This window comes from Squalius cephalus (genome assembly GCF_949319135.1).
Source record: "Squalius cephalus genome assembly, chromosome: 1".
Taxonomy (NCBI): domain Eukaryota; kingdom Metazoa; phylum Chordata; class Actinopteri; order Cypriniformes; family Leuciscidae; genus Squalius; species Squalius cephalus.
In genome coordinates, this window is record NC_137122.1 from 34,527,464 (window position 1) to 34,537,248 (window position 9,785).

The window sequence follows — 9,785 nt, forward strand, 5'->3', positions numbered from 1 at the left end:
TGCTCTCTTAAGTGTCTCAGATGGGGTTCACCTCCCACTAAGCTGTCTAGACTAATTGATATCAGGTTTGAAGACATTTTTCTGGACTTTTTAACAAAGGTCAAATGCTGAGGAGCACATGGAGGTTCAGCCTCAGAAAAGTTAAAATCTGGGTGACAATGAGACACTTACAATGGAAGATATTTTATAAATACTAGTACTTGTATAAATATGATATACACACAGTACTGTGCAAAAGTCTTAGGCACATTAGCATTTTCACCAAAACAAAATGGTTTTAAGCCAGTTATTTATAGGCCTATCTTTTGCTGTCAGTATGAAATATCAGTTTACATTTTACAAATTAACCTTCCTTTTGCCATTGATTGTAATAATCCAGTGAGATTTTTGTATGCAGTCTCACTGACAACAATGCACAAAAATCTGACAACAGCCAGAAGGCTGATTTCACCATCATCAAGTCCATCTGGGATTACATGAAGAAGAAAAAATGAGAGATAAAATCCAGAAGAAATACCAAATTCTGGCATGAAACTCTAGATGGCACAGGCTGATAATACTTTAATTAATTTGGTAGCGATGCATCGGCATCTATAGCGCAGCTGATTGGTTGCTGTAGCATCAGTGGCCAATGAGCTGCTGCTGCTCAACATTCAAACAGAAACCGGTAGTCGTTATTTTTATTTTATTTTTTGCGTACAAAAAGTATTCTCGTCGCTTCATAACATTAAGGTTGAACCACAGGGACTATTTTAATGATGTCTTTAATACTCTTCTGGGCTTTGAAAGTGGTCAAAACATTGCAGTCTATGGGGGCAAGTTTGGTTTTGGAACAACATGAGGGTGAGTTATTAATGACAGATTTTTTTTTTTTTTTTTTTTTGTGAACTAACGTTAGCCCGTTAAAACATTCAGTCATGGCTCTTAAAGGAAAAAAATAAAACAGGTCTTCGCTGTAGATCTGCTTTTTAGGGGTTTGTGTTTTGTCCTATCTCATTCTGTCTATGTTCATATCTACAGATATATGCATAATGTATCTGCCTATTCAGCAGTTTGTTTTTTTCTCAGCTGCATGTGTACGGTATAAATGGTTGTATTGTCTATTTCTTCCATTAACCTGTGCAACTGTGCAGGGTGAAAAGTTGCTTTACAAATGTATAGCAGTAGTCTCTTTCAGCTGTTGCACAACTGTGCTCCAAACTCAAAATCTAGAGTGGCTGGGAAAAGCTGGGAAACTGTGCAGCTTTATTTGGCATTGGCTCTACAGCCTTTAACTATCTGGAAAAGATATTTATTTTGCCTGTTCCCTTTTGGATACTGTTGCCCCGCTTTTCAAGTAAAGCCCTCCCGCCTGCCATGCAGGAGACCCGAGTTCGATTCCCAGTCGGACCTAACAGTACAAAGCCCTCCCTCACAACAGATAGTCTGGTAGGTTCTTAACTCATTTGGTAGTGATCATCATCTACATAGTGCAGTTGATTGGTTGCTGTTGAAATTCAAATACGGTAGTGTTGCTGCTAGCAGTCTGTAGTGCACTTTCAGAAACCCTACACCTTCCCCAGCTCCACCTGTATAGATCTGCTATGGGGTTAAATCATGTATGATCTATTCCGCCAAGACCAAATACATTAACATTGCCATATCCATTACCATGCCAATCTCTCAGAGATTTGTCATGACAGAACTGTGGCAACATCTCCAAAACGCTTGAAGAAACTTGCCTGCAAAGCTACCTGAAAAATGATGTGCAAGTGGTCACACCAAATATTGATAATACAATTAATGGCAAAAGGAATGTTTGGAAATGTAGACTGATATTTAATGCTGACACTATGTCATATTATGCATCAAAACTTGACTCCTTGCGTCACAGAAACAGGAAATGTGACATAGACGTCAGCTGGCCTGTTATGGCTGTGATCCGCTAGGAAGAGCTTCTGTTTGGACATGACGAGAGCATCATTGGCTTTGCTCTTCCATGAGCTCCTAATAGCTCATAGCCATTTCTAAGCTCATGTTTAATCAGACACATGCACTGTCACTATGAGCAGCACTACCTGCTGGGTAGCATTTGGCAAACATAGCGGCTGAACAAATGCTGAGCGATTTACAAAAAGCATATCAATAATTGTCTTGCAATTCCACCTGGAAGCACTTCCACCTGCTTTTCACATCTTTACATGTTCACTTCTTAAATATGACGATTGTCCAGTTTGTACTCTAAATAGCCAGATTGGCCTTGCTGTTTTTAAAATGTGTGAAGATCTTTGTCCTTTAGTAAATTTGCAAGCAACGACAGTGTCTCAGACTTTTTCTATTCTTTCCTCAGATAAGCAGGTTTGACAGGACTAATGTAGTTCCCTTCAAGCAAATCTTGAAAATATGAAACTTAAAGGTTGCTGTTTTTGAATCCCAAAGGGCAATACATGAGTATATGGTTAAGCAAACGGTAACCTTTACTTGAACTCATATGTTAAGCACTGCTGTTGTCCATGAGAAAGAGCTCACAAATCGGTACTAATGAGGTGTAATGTAATGTCTTATAGTGATCACAGATTTTTATTTAATTTAATTTTTTACATCACACACACACACACACACACATGTCTGGTTCACTATCTTTGCGGGGATTCTCCATAGACTTAATGGTTTTTATACAGTACAAACTGTATATTCTATCTCCTTACACTAACCCTACCCCTAAACCTACCCATCACAGGACACTTTCTGCATTTTTACATTTTCAAAAAAATACAATTTAGTATGTTGATTAACCCATTCCCCTCATGGGGACCGCTGACTGGTCCCCACAATGGAGGTGATCTCAGGTTTTGCTATCCTTGTGGGGACATTTGGTTCCCACAATGTAATATAAATCAAACACACACACACACACACACACACACACACACACACACAAAACTGAATGTCCAAGTCTATCCACAGGCCCATTGCTTTAATGCAGAGTCACATTCGATTTCCGTAAGGTGTTAAATGACCTTTTGAATCAGACTCCTCTGGGTCTGTCTTACTATACCAGCCCGTCTCCTGCATTTCTGAGACTGACTATGTAAGTGCACATTAATAATGTGCTTGACTTTTACACACAAAGATAATAATGTGAAAACAGTAGGAGTGCTTTGCTAAATGAAAACCCTTAATGAAATGGATCTTTTTTATATGCATTTTCACTGTGGGTATACTTCAGTATTCACACACACAGAGCCGGTATTTGAGATTACACTCTTGGACAAGCTGATCCTTTTGATGTGGTAACATGTGCTTATATGCTAAAATTTGAAGAGATGAGCAGAGGATAAGAGTAAGGGGATTGTGTGAAGAAGAGACCCTCTGCGTCAGAAGCTTAATCTGAACAAAAAATGTGCGTAATAAAGCAACAGCATTAAGTTTCCTGGTTTCCCTCATGCTAATGAATAGTAATGACTCTTTCAGTTGCAATATCTACAATATATGACTCCCTTACAGCTAAATAATAAATAGCTTAAAGGGGGGGTGAAATGCTCATTTTCACTCAATCTCCTGTTAATCTTGAGTACCTATAGAGAAGTATTGCATCCTTCATATCTCCAAAAAGTCTTTAGTTTTATTATATTTATAAAAGAAAAGATAGGCTGTACAGAGTCTTTCCGGAAAAAACCGAGCGTCTGGAGGCGGGCCGTGTGGGCGAAGCCAGAGCCATAGAGAGAATCCGTCGATCTGGGCTTTGTTTATAAAACATTCATCGTCGAAATGCAGGGTACAAACAGTCTACACAACTCGTTTCTGCATCCACTGTTCCTAACGCTGGGTTCTTTGGTAAGCTTTCCCTCACATCCAAAAACACACTTTGGAGACACTATGCAGCGCTGCCGATGATTTCCTGTTGAAGCGCGTTGATGTGCGCGGTCTCGCTCTCCTCTGGTCGACGTGCTCGCGGGCGAGCTTTTCCGGGAGAAATGCTCATATAAGGAGTTCCACTCTGGTCTACGTCATTAGATCCACGGTCGAAAAAAAACCAGCCGAAACTTGTACCAACCCGGAAGTAAGATTTTCGGCACAGAAATTCTCCGTTATTCGTCCAAAATATTTTTAAAAAACTTTGGCCATGTTTAGCATGAGAATCCATCTCTTTAACACTGTAAACAACTCTGAATACATGAAACACCATTGTACCCCCCTTTTAAAAGCACATACAAATACAATTATTAAAGAATACAGTGATTTAAACAGTTGCAGGCCAACCATGAAATGACAATTTACTAAATCAAATACAGTAATTTGTGTTAAATGTTTTGCCATCAAAATTCACATGCAAATGTTAAGCTGGATTTTAAGAAGTTAATGCGTTAAAATGTGGAACAGACAATCGCTTAAAATTTGTGCTCTATTACTCTACAACACAAAGTCTTCTGAAACCATTCGATGGCTTAGTGTGGGGAACAGACCAAAATGTGTTAATTTGTTATTTCTTTTACCCTAGCTGTTCTTATCAATCTCATGAAAGTTCATGAGAGAAGTAGGGATGGCAAATGCACAATTCAATTTGTTCTTTTGACTTTGAATTCTATTTCAGTGCTAATTAGTTCACAAACCATCTAAATGACTTTAAAGGAGAAGTTCACTTTTAAAATGAAAATTCTGTCATCATATACTCACCCTCATGTTGTTTCAAAGCTGTATGAATTTCTTTCTTATGCTGAACAGAAAGGAAGATATTTAGAAGAATATCAGTAACCAGACAGTTTTTGGGTCCCAATGACTTCCATAGTATATTTTTTTCCTACTATGGAAGTCATTGGGACCCAAAAACTGTCTGGTTACTGATATTCTTCTAAATATCTTCCTTTCTGTTCAGCATAAGAAAGAAATTCATACAGCTTTGAAACAACATGAGGGTGAGTATATGATGACAGAATTTTCATTTTAAAAGTGAACTTCTCCTTTAACTGCACTGGATCTCAAGTTCAACTCATTGATTCAATGATCCTGTTGCAGCAGTTCACAGCTCACTGGAGGGAATGGTTATCAGTGAATGGTAATACATTTAAATTTCAATCTGTTCCTCACACAAATGTATCATATGACTTTAGAAGACTTTAAATTTTGCACTCTGCTTTCGTGTTGATTTTGAAGCTTGAAAGTCCACATATAGAAAATTGTGACCAGAACCGTCTTCAGAATTTCTCCTTTTGTAAAAGATCCTGCTTGTTAGAAAGCGCATAATGATGACAGAATTTACATTTTGAACCCTTGAGAGTTATTAAGCTAGATAAATGAGCTTGGGGATGATCAGTTAATGCAGTTTTTTAAATGTAGAACAGGGAAAAAAGGTGGAACTGAACTTTTATTTATAACCCCATTTCTCAAGAATGCTGGCATAAAGTGCCTGTGTGTGTGTGTGTGTGTGTGTGAGAGAGAGAGATTCAATTCAATTCACTGTACTAAAAGCCAAAACCAGCAGATTCTCTGTGTTAATGAGCTTCAAAACAGACTGTCCTCACATCATCTCTCCTCTTAAAGTATACTTCTCACAAAATCACAGTACCATTACTTTTTCATTAGTCAAATCATAAATTTCCATTTCTCAAATCACGCGCTTTGTGTGTTGTTCAGGTAAACCCTACATTATGGGGACAATATGTCATTATATGTAACATTTTATGGTCTCCATGAGGAAAACAACTTTAAACCTACTTTTTACATTTTCAGAAAAATATGATTTAGTATGATTTATGTGTAAGTGGACAGAATATAATTGTGCAGTAAAAAGAACATTATTTCTATGGAAAGTCCCCATAAAATATGAAAACACAACGTGTGTGTGTGTGTGTGTGTGTGTGTGTGTGTGTGTGCGTGCGTGTGTGAGTGTGTGTGTGTGTGTGTGTGTTTTGGAGGCTGACTAAAATGACATAAATACAGCCTATTTTTGAACCAAGTGGATTTTTAATGCGGCTTCCATGACAAAAGGTATCTTTGATAATTAAGTTGCACAATTATTAGGTAAAGGTATAAGGTTCAATTTGTGAACATTAGTGAATTCATTAGAAATGAAGTCCACAGTAGTCGATTGTCGAGTTCGGGCGCATGATCGTACGTACTAAACCTATGCGCGTGAACTTGACAATCGACTACTGTGGGCTTCGACCGAAAACAGGATGTAAATACAGGTATGTGCACTGGCTGAATTAACATCACTTTTATTCATATCTTTCACATCTACTGCAGTCAGATTCACCGTGTTCACTCTGAAGGAATCACTCACAATGGCTGGGCACTTGTAATGACACATTAAGGATGTTAAGAGGCTAAAAGCAGGTTTAAAACTTGCCCCATTGAAGTCAACAGGGTGCACATTTTAAAAAGAGGATAACACGGTGTAGGCAACACACCGATTTTTCTCTGTACTGACAGCACTCCAAATTTACAAAAAAATGAGCTCAATGTTAAAATTGACCGGAGTTCTCCTTTAATAATTTATCAATTTTCTAAAGTCCATTCATAATGCATAAGCTCATGTTATTACATGGCTCCATCACTGTCATCCATGTCGTATATCAGTCTTCTCATCTGGGTAAATAAAACTCTTGTTTTATACAAATGCAACTGCCGCCATCTTGCATCTCTTTTTTACAGTAGTGAAAATGACCTCAGAGGACTTCAGTATTAATATAACTTTAATTTTGTTGCAGTGTTCATCTTGTTGCTAGGCAGATTGCTTTGTGTGTAGTTGTAGACTGTTTTTTTTCTTAGTGAAAGCTTTATGATAGTATAAAGGAAAAATTCTCATATCACATTTCAAGTTCACGTATTTATTTAATTATTGATTGATTTATTTGGTGAGTAATGTACATTTATTCCTTAATTGATTCAACTTGAAATTTGTATTGAAAAATTTATAGAATTTAACATTAACCCAAATGATTAAAAGTTCTGTCACGAACAGTCAGTTATCTTTGATTTTTTTATTCTTTTTAATTGACTTTTAGTTTTATGCGCAATTGTTATTAAAATCAATGTTGAAAGCATTTGTGCAGCTTTATATTTTTCAGAATTCTTTGATGAACCAAAAATAACAGCATTTGACTTATAAATCTTTTGTAACATTATAATGTTTTTACTGTAACTTTTTATCAATTTATTGCATCCTTCATAATAAAATTATTAATTTCTTTTAATAAACACAAATCTTATACTGAGCCCAACATTTGAAATGTATGTATCTAATGCATTAACTAATGTTAACGTTAAACGTTAACTAAATGTTAATCTAAAATGCTGTGTGAGAAATCACGTCGGTCAGTTCAGTCGAGTCCAATAATCTTCCGCATCATTTAACTTAACCTGAAACTTCTGTCATCATACCCACACTCATGTCATGTGACAAAAGTTATTAGGTCACGAATTGTACCTAAGTCACCAAAGAAAACCTTTACCATTAGACCAGCACATCTTAGACTTATTTAGTTGATTTAAAAAGTAATGAAGTTTTTTTTAAAAACGTCATTCAAATGTATTCATGTATTGGTGAATCATGTCTTGTCAGTGTCTCTAGTGCCTCCACAAAAATAAAAAAATAAGTGCGTGATGCCCCTGTGTTGCACCTTTTCTCCCCAATCTCATACACTTTCTCTTACTTTTATTTCTTTACTGGCCCAGTAGGTTGCTTAGGAACCCTATATCAGATTAATGTCCTACCTTATCGAGTCACCCTCCCAATTTCCTGTAGTCGTGTCCCTCCCTCTGGCAGACGGTCCCCGACGAGGGAAAGAAGGAAGAAATGAGGGCAAGAGTATAAGAAAGAGGCACGAAGCCAATGAGACAGATGGAAAAACAAAGGAAAAAAGCATAAAAAAAGAGAGGAGAGGGACAGAGAGATGGATGTAATATTTACGTAAACAAGCTTCTCTAATTCTGTCTCTTTATTTTAAGGCTGAAATCTGTGAGCTAGTAGCTTTGCTAAGCAAATATCCATTATTTGGGACATTTTCACAACAGATCACTTATATCCAAGGGCATGAAAATCATTGCATGAAAATTGCAGTTCACTGACACGGATGAATTGATAAGATGTAGAATCTGGATTGATTTAACTCCTCTTGAGGCTTTGGTCATAATGTCACTTTGGCGATTGACAGGGTCATGACACAAGCGCTCTAGACTAAATCATATCCCTTTAATGTTCTCTGATATTCCCATTTATTCACTGATGTAGTCTAGTTTGACGAGACTATGACACCTATGTTGGACTTCCCATTGACTCAGCTGCTCTGATGTCCAAGCTGAAGATGGTGATTCAGTTATATCCCTGATGTACTCCCCAGGATCGGTCTTGATCACTGGACCGGAGAGATGAGATCATGTGCTTTAGTTCATTATTTCCACTTGCCTTCAAGAAAGGAATGTAGTCACAGTGGTATCTGAATCAGACTCATTTCATGGCAACATCATATTAGTTTTAGTTATTACACAAAGTGCGATATCAGTGTAAGAATTTCATTTGATACTCGTTTGCTTAGTTTGTTTCACATTTACGTTGGCATTTATACAAATTAATGAAGTGTATATTTTAAGGAAATACCTGATGGTTTTTGTATATATTCTGAAATTTGTCTGTTTATTTTCACCCATTTTGCAAGATATACAGTAAAAGCAAGCAAAGCATTTACTGTATACTGCATGTAAAAGCATAATTTAATATTTAATATTCTATATTTTTTATAATATTCTGTAAATTATGCAAATTTCTCTTGACCTTTTGGAACAAGAAGTTTAAAAATAGCTAGAGTTGCTTTCTAGGTATATTCAGAGGTCTATCTCAATGATTTGCACACATGAGCGGGATGTTGCCTACAGCACAGGCAAGGGTGTTTGATTTAGTTTCAGAAATATAAACCCTTACACTCTCACTCACAGTCATAGACACATGCACACAAATCATGCAATTGAGAAGACATGCCACATGTACAGGTATAGATATAAAACAGAACTTTATTCAGTAACGCACACGCCATCACAGCAAATAGAGATTATGTAATCCAATTTCACATGTCAGCAGTTTCTTCATGAGCATTAATATCTCTCTCTCCGTGTCTCCTCTGTCACGAGAGACTGTCCAAGCAAGGCTGGGCTGATGAAGATCTATTACACAACAGAGATTTGCAACATGGCTCCTCAATTAGTAAGATACTGATACTGATTCCAGCACTAAGCAACATGAAAAGCCCTGACCCGCACCAGAATGATTAAACGCTAACCATTAATCTTCTCATCAAAGCAACTAATTACTTTTCTTGTGTGGTGCATTGGTTCGATGCTAATCACATTCAGAGGTGAGCGTGTGCATCTACAGGGCTGGATTACAGTAAAGTTCCTTTGCTGCACTATCGCAGTCATTTAATAAGCGCGTAGAGACAGTTGTACATTGTCAGTCGGCTTTAATAAATCAGTCCACTCTGCCCTTGCATTTACAAGCAGCTGTTGCTTCTGGAGAGCCGCTAATTGTGTGTATGTGTGTTTGTCTGAATGTCTGTTTTAAAGGAATATATTTGCTCAGGTTGTTCCGAAACTTAGTTTGTTAATTTGTCCATGAACACAAAAGGAGAAATTTCATGTTTGAGAAATTTTAGATGTGTGACCACATTATGTCAAGCTTCAAAAAGGACAAAAAAAAAAAAAAAGAAGTGATTCATGCAAAAGTCTTCTGAAGCCATGTTTTAGCTTTGTGTCATGGACAGACTATTATTTAATAGGTTTTACAGCAGATACAATTATATATACAATTATAA